Source organism: Nilaparvata lugens, chromosome X, assembly GCF_014356525.2.
Source record: "Nilaparvata lugens isolate BPH chromosome X, ASM1435652v1, whole genome shotgun sequence".
In the NCBI taxonomy this organism is placed as follows: domain Eukaryota; kingdom Metazoa; phylum Arthropoda; class Insecta; order Hemiptera; family Delphacidae; genus Nilaparvata; species Nilaparvata lugens.
Genome location: NC_052518.1, coordinates 77,967,947 through 77,980,804, shown reverse-complemented (window position 1 = coordinate 77,980,804; position 12,858 = coordinate 77,967,947).

The window sequence follows — 12,858 nt, the reverse complement described above, 5'->3', positions numbered from 1 at the left end:
CTTATGGTTAGTTGGTGAAATTAATTACAGTATTAGTTTAAAAATAACAAAATGATTATAATTTTTATAGGAAATAATTTTCATGTTACTGAGTTCCTGGTCAACAATATTTTAATATTGAAATTTATCCAATCATTAATCCAATTTTCAGAAATTATTCTTTTTACATTGAACATTATTTATCGATTCCTATAAATTTATTATTCGCGACAATGAATTGTTCAAAATATCGATTTAATAAGATGAGAAGAGGCCTGTACTGTATTAATGTTCGTGAAAGTATTCACATGTTTTCCATTTGTTATGGATACCCAAAATTGGACCGCAAGCTGCACGGCGAATTTTAATCCAGGGCTCTGATTGGCTGAAAAGTTCAGCGTTCGGCGAACGGCTTGGAGAACGGTTAAAAGAGCGGCTAGTGGGACGACGAACGGTTCGGAAAACTGCGTGGCGATCGTTCAACAGCTGAGTGTTAACATAATGAAACATATGGCTAATGTTCTATGCACGGCGGATTGTACGATTCGCTACGCTGTTCGAGGTTCGGTTGGGCATGTGTAAATACTTTTTATCCATTTGAGGTGTAGTTCCGTATCTGGTGTAGGTATTATCGATGTTGAAATTATTGATAGTAAATCAAATCACACATATGTTTTTCAGAACCTTAAATGTTCTGTTTAATATTATTATTATTATTTTTGAAGGGACAGATTCAAGGATCCAAAGGTTCAAAGAACCCCATACGTCAACCGAAGCTTATTGTATTCCATAAGTAGTATGTTAATTAGGCAAACCAATACCTATGTCCTTTACAGGAACCAGGAGTTTTTCCCTATGCTAACATCCCATTCATCACCTGGTTGCTTGTCGCTATCCAGCAATCCAGTGTGGTATGCTTGGCAGTCTCTTCAGACTGATTGGTCTTCGTGACCAATGTGAGTTCCACCCCTGGCCTTCATTGAAGGTCCTTCCACTGAGGAAGGGGTCGCCAAGTTGCCATTAGGGCGCCTGGCTACCCTTTACTCAGCCTCTTGACCTACAGTTGTGCCTGGAGTTTCACCCATCTCTGGTCTATTGGGTTTTTTTATCTCTCCACCCACAAACTCGTGACAATACCTGTGTCCTTTACAGGAACTAGGAGTTTTTCCCTATGCTAACATCCCATTCATCTCCTGGTTGCTTGTCGCAATCCAGCAATCCAGTGTGATATGCTTGGCAGTATCTTCAGACTGATTGGTCCTCGTGACCTATGTGAGTTCCACTCCTGGCCTTCTTGTAGGACCTTCCGCTAAAGAAGGTGTCGCCAAATTGCCACTAAGGCACCTGGTCACCCTCGACTCAGCCTCTTGACCTACATTTGTGCCTGGAGTTTCACCCATCTCTGGTCTCTTGGGGTTTTCTTTTTGCCCCTCCAAAACTTTGCAGAGTCGAAAGCTTCACCTCTCCCAAGAAGTTTTGCCTGAATGGCCGCCCTTCTTTGAGCAGTGTGAGCTTTGGCCTCTCCACCCACAAACTCGTGACCTACGTGAGTTCCACTCCTGGCCTTTTTGTAGGTTCTTCCACTGAGGAAGGGGATGTTTAATATTAGTCCTGTCTCCAGTCAATATAGACATGAAAAGGGGGTGTGCTTTCAAAATAATATTTTAGTTCTGATTTTTCAATATATTGATTGGATACATAAGAGAAGTCTAGAACCAATTTTTGCAAGCAAAATTTCCTTGTGCTAGATACAGAATGGCCTAAACACCTCGTATTTTCGGTTCATTTTCTAGTTTTCAGCTTATTCCCACCCAGTCGTCGGACAGATGAATTTGCTCTCGCCTTTTTCAGATTATAAAATTCTGAATAAAATGAAATCATCCGGAACTCTCTATAATGTGTTCTGAGTTACAAAACCAAGTGAAATTTTAACAAAATAATCAATTTAAATGAATTTTAGTTTTCAATCAACAATATCTTCTGATTGCCACAATTCAAATGTATATTTCAAAATGCCTCTGGGCGTAATTTTGTGCGCTTTCTGATCTTAGGTTGAAGAGCTTAAAATTACGCCCAGAGGGATTGTGAATTATACATTTAAATTGTGGCAATCGGAAGATATTGGAAATTTTGCTTGCAAATTGGTTCTAGACTTCTCTAATGTATCCAAACAATATATTATTGGAAAATCAGAACTACAATATATACTGTATTGCAAACACCAATGTATACACCGGTAGTGACAATGTTTTAACGGGTAAAAGGTAGGTTAGGGAGTTTCGTTTTTTCTTCTAAATTGACTTTTTTATATTATTCGAAATACAGTGTACAGTATAATCGTATAATGGTGCTACATTTTGATGAAAAACATACTTGTGCACTTTTGAAATATTGTTATTTTAAAATATTTTACTTTCCCAAATCGACCCTCCTGAGTAACCCCATAGACCCCCCCCCACACATATATTTGTACATATTAATCATGTGTTTTAATCAGCGAGGAAAATCGGGAAAAACGTGAATTATACGGGAAATGTACGGGAATTTTCTGAGCCTGATTCAGTGGAGCGTCTGACTTCGTCGAGAGCCAACTGATAACTGATGATAGAACTTCATGCCACAGTGGAGTTGGAAAAACCCAAGTTCCTGAGTTTGTAGAGTATAGTGGAATGGAAAATGCTGTCGTGGAAAATTGCTGAAATCTATTAGGACTAGAACTGTTAGCTCTCTCTCCTATCCATTGCTCTACGGATGTCGTCATTGACTCTCAGGAATGCAGAGGTGCTGCTATGACCGCTATGGAAACCCGATTGAAAGCCACCAATCAATCCAGAACCATGAATAAATGCGCTCAATTGGGAGTGAACAATGATTTTCAGAACCTTGGACAAGACGGACAGTAAGCTAATAGGCCTGTAATCAGATGGAGAGAGAGGGTTAGGGATCTTGTTCAAGGGAATCACTATGGATGACTTCCAGAAGTTGATGGAAGAAAGAGTGATATGATAAAACATCTTGAATTATTCAAATGCTCTTTGTCATCTTTATCAGTAAAATTATACTAATAAAATGTTTCCATTCAAACCCTGTAAAACTCTTTCCACTTCCAAAGCTGGTTTCACACCAAATGGTAATCTATTTGGGACAAACAAACCTTCATGTGTATTCCAAGCAAGAATTTTTTGTGTCTTCACGTAATTCTAATTGATTATATTCATATGAAAAATCAAGTTTAGAAAAATTTCTACCTCCCTAGTGCTTGAAATATTCTGGGTACATCAATTCTGGGAATAGCTTGATTTAGATCTCTGGGACAATTAAGGGTTAAGGGTTTCATATCATTTTATTTATCAGCATTTACATTCTTTGTTTACAGTACACACTGTTATAACAGATGCCTCGTCAATTATTAATAACTAATTAATGATAATAACTAACTAATAAGCTATTTACTAACATTATAAACAAAAAACATTTTCATCATCCATTAAATCTTTGATACTATAATAACATTTATCTACTAGTAATTTTTTTTTAAACATTTTCAATGTTCTAATTGTAAATTTGGCAGTCAATTTTGAATTTATTTAATAATTTCATTCCCATATAATATGGTGATCGCGCAAATAAATTAAGTCTACGAGTTGGCAGTTTAAAATGTTTCTTATTTCCAGTATCATGTTTATGTTCGAATATATTAGCCTGAAAATGGTGCTGATTCCTCAATACAAACAACATTAAATCTAATATATATAAGGAAGGAACAATTAATATCTTCAGTTTTTTAAATAATGGACGACATGATTCTGTCCTATTCATCATAGCACACTCATGTAACTACCAGATTTTGCAATATGAGTACTTTATTTGCACTGCTGGTATTACCCCATAAGATAATTCCATACCGAGTTACAGATTTAAAATATCCATAATAAGCTATTTTTCTTGCTATTTAAATATGTATTTACAGCTAAAATATTCATGGCAAATCCAAAGCTGTTCAACATTTTTATAAGATTATTAACATGGCATGACCATGTCAAATTTTTATCTAATGACATTCCAAGAAACTTGATGTTATCTGCATATGCTACTTCCTTATCTCTACAAATGTAATTTAAAACGTCATTTATATTTTGCCTTGTGCTGAATTTCAAAATTTGAGTTTTATCAATATTTTCAAATCATTTTTCAAAAACCATTCATTCAACTCAATCCAATGTGTGCACAATTTCTGCTGATAGTGTGTCTGTTGTATCGCTCTCAATCAACACAGATGTGTCATCAACAAATAGAATCGAATGTGGGTCAATGCTAGAAGATAAGTCATTAATATAAAACAAGAACAGAATTGTACCCAACAAACTTGTACCCTGCGGTACACCTTGCTTCATCGTCTCCCAATCTGAATGGTGTTTTGAATGATTGGAATCTATAATCACCCTCTGAAATCTTTCTGACAGATATGATCTTATTCATTCAATGATGGGCACTAATGCCATATTTTATCAACTTATCAATCAATAAAGAATGATTGACTAAGTCAAATGCTTTCATTAAATCGCAGAATATTCCTACTATCTTCCTAGAATCTTCCAGTGATAAGCTTATTTCATTACAAATTCATTAACTGCTTCTATTGTGATTTTGCCAATTGTGAAACCATGCTGATTTTTTAAAATCATACATATACATAATATATATATATATCAACATAATATATATATATATATATATCTTCAAAATCATTATATATATATATATATATATATATATAATATATATATATATATATATATACTATAGGCTCAACATTTTCATTCAGATTTAAATTTACCTGTCTCAACTTGTAGTGACCTTATTATTTTTTAAACAAATCGCTGAAATTCATTGATCAATTTCTGTTCTTCAACATTCAAATTACAAACATCAAAACGATTTATTTCAAACAAATGAATCATATCTCTTCCACATAATGGTCCAACACCTTACTTTACCACAGTAAGATTACCCTCTTTTTCAACATCATTGTATTTAATTAAACTCTTAGGCCCGGTTGCACAAAAGCCGGTTAAATTTAAACCGTGATTAATTTCACGAGGGCCTTTTTGATAAGTCGGCTTTTCTGATTGGTTCTCGTGGAATTAATCACGGTTAAAAATTAATCGGCTTTAGTGCTACCAGCACATAAACTTACCAACAGGAACAATATTGGTACCTACATAAGTTCTCAACTTATCAGTAGTTGGAAGAAATTCAATTTTTCAAAATAAAGCATTATAAATATTTTCAGGAATAATAGAAATACCAAAACCAGTATCTATTTCCATATCAATATGCACTTCCACAATTTCAACACCAATTATGATTAGTTTGATATTGGAATCAGTAAATGAAAATAATTCAATTGTATCAGAATCAGTAGGTGATTCAATAAAATTTATAGATTTATCTTCAGCTCTGCAAACTTTGGCTAAATGACAAACTTTGACACATTTCTTGCATTTATAAGTTTTATATTCACACTAGCCAAAATCATGATTAGTGTCACCACAGGCAAAACATCTTTTCTATTTTTCAGACTTGATACTAATACTCTTTGATTTATGTTCATTTTTTACAAAAGACCTTACCTGTTGTGTATGCTTACCTTTATTTATTTTATTTGCAAGTTGCTCAGATTTATCAGGTTTAGCTTATTCTAAGCTTCCTACACGTTTTACCGCAATGACGAGAATTTCTTCAAGTGTCCTGGATTCATCTTCTTCACAAATTCTGTCTAGGATAGCACCGGGTAACATTCCAGTAATGAATTACAAACTAATTTCCAATCGATTCATTTGAATGCTGCTTTAAATATTGTAGAATTCAATTCGTTTACGATGGAGAGAAACGAATGGAGAAAATTGTTTTTCAAGAATAGAACAGAGGTCCACGAATGATTTTGAAGTTGGTGATTCTGGATCACACAAGTTCCGAAGTGTACGAAATGCTGTATTTCTAATTACCAGTAATTATCAGTAGAACAGCCACTTTCCGGTTTTTGTCGATTCCATTAGCAATGAAAAACATCTTCAGTTTTTCAAAATAAAATTTCCAATCGGATGAAATGTCAAATTCGGCCATTGATCCGATATTTGAAAATAGAAGTAACTTGACTCGAACCTGCCTTAGATTCGTTCATGATGAAGCTCTTTAACTTGTAAGCCGTTTGCAAAAACACGTTTACACTTAAACACTTTTTAATCCTCGTCGCCATTTGTAGTATACTGGACCTTCCAAATAAAATAACGCCATTTATAAACATACTTGTTTATTAATAGAAACCATTATTATACAATTAAAAATAAATAATTGAAATACAGAATCGAATTTACAATATTTGCAATACAGAGCGGAGAGCATTTTACTACTCATTACATATAACCTAACAACATCGATTACTATTCAAATTATCCATACAATTTATATTCAACAATATGAATCTCGTAATATGATGAATCGTGTTGAAAATCAAAACTTAACTGCGTCAAAAAATTGTCCAGCTAATACTAATAACAATGAAAAGCGAACTCAACTTAAATTTTAAACTCATCGACAAAATCAATAAATGATTATCCGTCAAAGGTGAGAAAAACGTTCCACTGTTCAAGATAACTTCACACACTTATTGCACTAAATACTGCAACTGAGTATCTTTTGTGAGGTGTGTCTCAGTTATTTGTGAAGAAAGACGATGCCATATATTATTTCTATTTTTTGTTCGCCAACATACTAGATCACATAGGAACTTACTGTGTCAAAAACTGTCTAGCTAATACTAATAAAAATGAAAAGAGATCTCAACATAAGAGCCAGTAGAAGTTCCATACAGGCCGGCTATTGTAACATCCATAATAGTGATAGTCTAGCCAAAGCAGTCAAACAAATTCATTAAATCTGTTTTAAAGCTGTCATTACCAATAAAATTATCATTGCAGTCACCACATATGACTAAAATATTCCTACTTCTGGATGCCTCAATACGTTATACAAACAATTCAAAACACTTAAAAAATAATCAATATTCCATAATTAATTCAATAGCAGCAATTTCACATGCCGTTACTATTTACATGTCTTTCACTTGAACAAGTTCCTTGTACTCTAAACTTTCCTTAACAAATATTGCTGCACCACCTCTACCTTGATTTGTCCTACAATAAACAGAAGCGTTTCTGTAACCTGACAATTTGAAAAAAACATTTGTCTGTATTTTCAACCAGTGCTTTGCAATATCCTATCAATTACCTTAGTGTCACGTTCATTACATAGTACTGACAAATAATCAGTTTTGTTACAAGTTCACTGAACATACAAAAAACAATCAAGTTTGTTTTTTATTGTAACAGATCCATAACTGCTTTGAATTTGATGGATACTATCTCTACAATGAACATTATCAGTGCCATTACTATTTAAATTGATATTATTATTACTGTTGGATATTGAATAAATAATACTCTTCATATCAACCAACCATCTTTATTTTAAAACATTCAAGACTAAACTGTTATTAACGTTCTGGTAACTAGTGCATTGGAATCATATGATTCCAATTTTGCTATTGATTGGGTATGCTTCAATTTATCTCGAATAATAATCAATTACAATTAAGTAGTTCAATCTATCGACTTCTGCAATGTCCGCTGCAATTTTACAAAACGGTTTATCTGGAATGTCGTGATTGATCAGTGGGTCTTTAGTTTTTGATTTTTTAAACCTTTGACAAATGTTACATGATAATATCAAATTGCGAATATCTGAATATATACCTGGCCAATAGTAGAACTGATCAACAAGAGAATTAATCTTCGAACTGCCAAGGTGAGTTTCATGTAAGCGACTCATTATAAAATTCCGGAGTTTTAGAGGTACAATTAACCTTGTTCCAAAATACAATAAACCATTACTCAGTTGCAAGTCATTTCTTATTCTGTAAAAGTGTTTCACATCACCGGTTATCGCGTTCATGTCAGGCCATCCTTCATGCAGATATGATACAACGTCTCTTAGATTTTCATCTTCTTTGGTTTTTTCTACAAATTCTTTTAGCTTAGGTTCACTTATTTTCACGTCTGTAGATCCCAGCGTGTGAATAAAGTCTTTCATTGATTGGTCCTCTTTGGTCATAGTTTTGATCCCTGTACGGGACAAATAATCTGCAATGAAGATATATTTTCCGGGTAAATATTTCACTTTCAAAGTATAATTAATAAGCTTCAGTTTGAGCCTTTTTAGTCGGTTGTTCAAAATTCTATCCATTGGCTTGGACATTACTGACACCAAAGGTAGGTGATCAGTAAAAATAGTGACAGAGTCATGGCCATAGACGTAGTTGTGTAGTTTGTTTATGGCAAAGCAAATGGCTAGCATTTCTTTTTCCACTTGAGCATAGGATTCTTCAGTTGTTGTCATTGATCTTGATCCAAAGTACAATGGTTTTCCTTCTTGAAGCATACAAAAGCCAAGTGATTCCTTGGATGCATCACATTGTTACTTCTTCTTTGAAGTTGGCAAAATTATTTGCGATATCCCCATGTATAACTAGCATACCTGGTTTTTCCAGTTTTCTTGGTGGTCTCGAAATTTGAAGGAGACGCTTTCCCCCTTCTTAGTAACGATAGCTCGTATTCCATATTTGAAATTTTGTCAGCTGCTTCATCAAATTCTTGAATGCAGTTCCTACTGCATTCGCTCTTCTAATATGAGATCTTTATTTGTTGAATTTCTTTTTTTTTATCTTTTTCTCGCAATTTTGAGTCACACAGGAATTAAAAAATGTAGTTGACACTTATCGTAGATGACACTTATATCTCTAAACTTGGTTGGTTCCATAAATCGTGGGTTGAGTCGGAGATGTCGGAATTTATTCAACATCCGGCTCGAATGTCAGGTTGAGGGTTGTGGGGTCGTAATATCCGGAAAAATAGTAGATATCGTTGAAGTCATATAAATGGTTTCGACTCGTTCTGGGTGTTGACTGAGCCAGTTCTTGTAGGCATCCAGTGACATGACCTTGCATTTGTGTGAGATGGTCTGCACATTATTCTCATCGTTGTGCGGACTCTCAAATAAGGCGCCCGGATATGCCAGTTTGTCAGGACATCCGGATGTCTCCTCGGGGTGATAGAACCACTTGACCTTGACAACCATGTTGTGAGTCCAGGACGACCACATGGACTCAATGCGATCGATGAAGGATCTTTCGTGTTTGTAGTGTCTGCCTGAAGGGGTTTCGAGTGTGGTCTATCAGTTTGTGTTCCATCAGTCTCTTTTGGTGGCGACATCTTATTTTCGTCTCCTTCTTCTTTGTTCGTCTCGCTGCCATCCGCTGAGGAATGGCGGTGCTTATGTTTGTGATGGTGGTGAGGCTTATTGCAGCACTCACGGTGTCTCTTCTTCTTCTGACGACGTCGTTACATCTCCTCCTCCTCAGTAAGAGTTTTCACTGTTGATTGATTTGCTTCCTGTGTCTCTCCACTTCCACTAGCACCATTGTTTATCTCTCTGTCCTTCGATTCATCTTCATTTTGGTTCCTCAATCCATTTTTATTCTCTCCTATATCACGTTCTCCTTCTTCCTGATCTTCCTCCCCCGCTTCATCCGACTCCACATGTTATTTGCTATACTAAGATCCTAAAGTCTTGAACACATTAACCATAAACATTTAAAAATGAATACTAGCCTAGCAGCAAAACATATAGTAGATCAGAAACTACTAATCCCTTTAAAAAAAAACGTTGGTTCTACATGTATCATTCTGCTGTGTTGGGAAACGTTAATTTTTTTATCTAGATTACCAAAAATTCCTCAAATTCATTTTATAATATTGCACGTTTCTCATGGAGTACTTACTTACTTTCGGTGTCCGGCTGACACCTCATATTTTTCCTCTCAAGAAAAGAGCAGCATATATTGTCCTGTCATTTACTTCTAAAATATCATCAGCAGAGAATGCATCATTCAGCATTGAACAGCTTGTGAGGTGACTCTCATTTTGGATCCCCCCACACTCACATTTGTCATCGTCAATGTAGTCCCTTTTTTTTAAATTGGCCTTGCAGCTTGACAGTCTCATTCTGTGCTGATTCAGTGTTTTCCATACGTCATATTGAATTTATATAAATAAAGGCATTGCTATCAATAAATAGGTTTATAAATATATAAGACACTCTCATCATTAGAGTCATCATTAGCCTCATCATATAAGTTAAGCCTATATGGTACTAACCATATAACATGAGGTTATTTGTTTTGATGTAATAATTAGACAAAGTTTTTGATTGAATTTCATTTCAAAATGAGGTTGAAACCTTATGAATGAAACATTAATATTATTGACAAATAATGAAATACTATTCATTGATAAATTTTTAAAGCATAGGCTAATCAAATATCAGTCTCTGAGCTGCTCGATTTAAATATGCGAATAAATTAATTGATAATAGGAGAAATAAATAATGAATAAACTTAATAACAAATGAATACTATGGATACATGTATACCTTACTACATATTATTTTGTAATGAATAATTATTAAGACATCATGGAGCTTAAATGAAATGGTAAAATCCAATAATACGAAAAACTTATCACTGACATTCAATTGAATTGAATATATATTTATAGATGGAATGATTGAATATTAGATCAGATTGAAATTCACAAGCCGATTGAACCTGTATAAATAGATTTAGAAGTAAATAAAAACACTTGAATAAATAAATCAAGCACCTACATTCAAAGCTTATGGATCATACCTGTTAATAACAAATATTATGAACCATTATTCATGAACTGATCACAAACTCCCTAATTAAATCAAATAATTTTAATTCAATTCCAACTACGTTATTTATCAAACCAGTAACCAGCTTATGAGAAAGCAGGAAATTATGTCAAAAATTTATATTTAAAGGTTATTCAATCTCAATTCTTCATAGATTTATTTTCAAAAATATAACTTACTTCATTTCAGTCATAAATAATTCAAATTAATAAGTAAGCTGAATACATGAATTGAGTGAATATGAGATCAATAAATAGGCTCCGAATGAATAAATAAGACTATAAAGATTATAAATAGAAATACCCTTTTTTGGCGGAATAATAAATTTTATATAAAATTTTTACATACAATTAGATTAAAATCGAATAAAATAATGATTACATGAATACATAATCATAACTAATAAATAAATGCCAGAATACTTTGTTAAGTTGATGCACGATAAAATCAATAATATTCATCACATTGAATGTTTAGGAGGGCCGACCTCAAGAGTTTGTGTTTCTTCTAAACGTCCTTTCCCTGTTAGAAGCTTCCCATCAGCTAGCTTCAGTCCACGTTTTTTTTCAGTTATCGCAGTCGTGACCACATTCGTTTTTGCACATGTCCCACACACTCTTGTTTCACAATATGAACATCCTCACCATAAGGCTTACTACTATCACACACCGTCTTGTATGCACTTGAGGCTCCCATCTCCCAGATAATCTGTATATCTCACTTCATACATGGGAAAAGATCTCTCGAACACTTTCACTGCACCTTCTATCTCCATGCCACCATTTGTACCAATATAAATGACTGTACAAGTATCAATGTGATCTTTAGATTTTCTGCGAGGGCACTTAAAATATTTGGACATTATATGGATGTCTAAAATTTTTCCTGTGTCAACAGAAGTGAGAGACACAATCCCATTCAAACTTGAATAGCCCCTCTTCTGCCATGAACCATCAACCCCTACACACAGATCTCTAATATTTTCATTGACCTTCACTGCTTCTTCTACTGCACGTTTCGTAGAGTCTTTACACAGCATTTCTGTTACATTTTCTAATACATCTTGTAAAAACCATATTTTGATGGAGATGGTGGAAGATTTAAAATCCCGCACAACTTTGTTGAAGCTGTGTACCCCTTTCCAATTGCTCTGAGGCCCCTGCACTAATCTCACATTCAAATCGTATAATGTCTTTTGTTTTCCATCTTTTGAAAAATTTATTTTAACTTCATCACATATCATTCATTCCCTAAGCAATTTGAACAAGAAATTTTTATTTGAGTGGCTAGGCCAGCTTCTTGTATTTGCTAAGTTGAATTGGTTGGTAACAAAGCTTACAGACTGCTGAATCACTGAACATGTTTGCCAGATTATTAAAATCAACTATTCCATACTCTAACATCTCATTTAAACCTTTATAGTAAGTAAAATTGTCTTTCAGCTTGACTCTAGAGCTTGAAGGTTTTGAAGTCTGATGACCGCTGATATTGACTGGGTGCTGGATTGAGGTTATATTTCTTGCCGACTGCTGGTCTCTTTTTGAAGACTGATCTTATTGAGCCAACTTTTTTCTTGTTTCCCATTATGTTGTAATATTATGTTATGAAAGTAGCACAAAATCTATCCACAAATAATCTTCCACAAAGTGTAAACAAACAAACCGCAAACACAAAACGCTGTGTCTATTCGGACGGCAGCCGAACGTCCATTCCCCAGACGGAAGATTGGTGACGTCTTCGCTATGACGTCACAAAGCTCTGTAATATTTTGTTGATTGTGCTTCTAATAGTGAGGTTATAGACACTAACTTGAAATATTACGTTTGCGTATAGGCTAACTATTCAATCACGGCAACCCCTGAAATGTGGTGACTTTGTGACAATTTTTCGTATCGTTCCAATTTTAGTATATGTACTGCCGAAGCAAGTCCCGTGTTATCGGATGGGCACGTTAAACTGTCGGTCCCGGCTGAAGTATGACAGTCGTAAGGCCCATTGACGGCTTAGATTATATAATCAGGTGGTGGGACCTTCCCGCAAGGGACT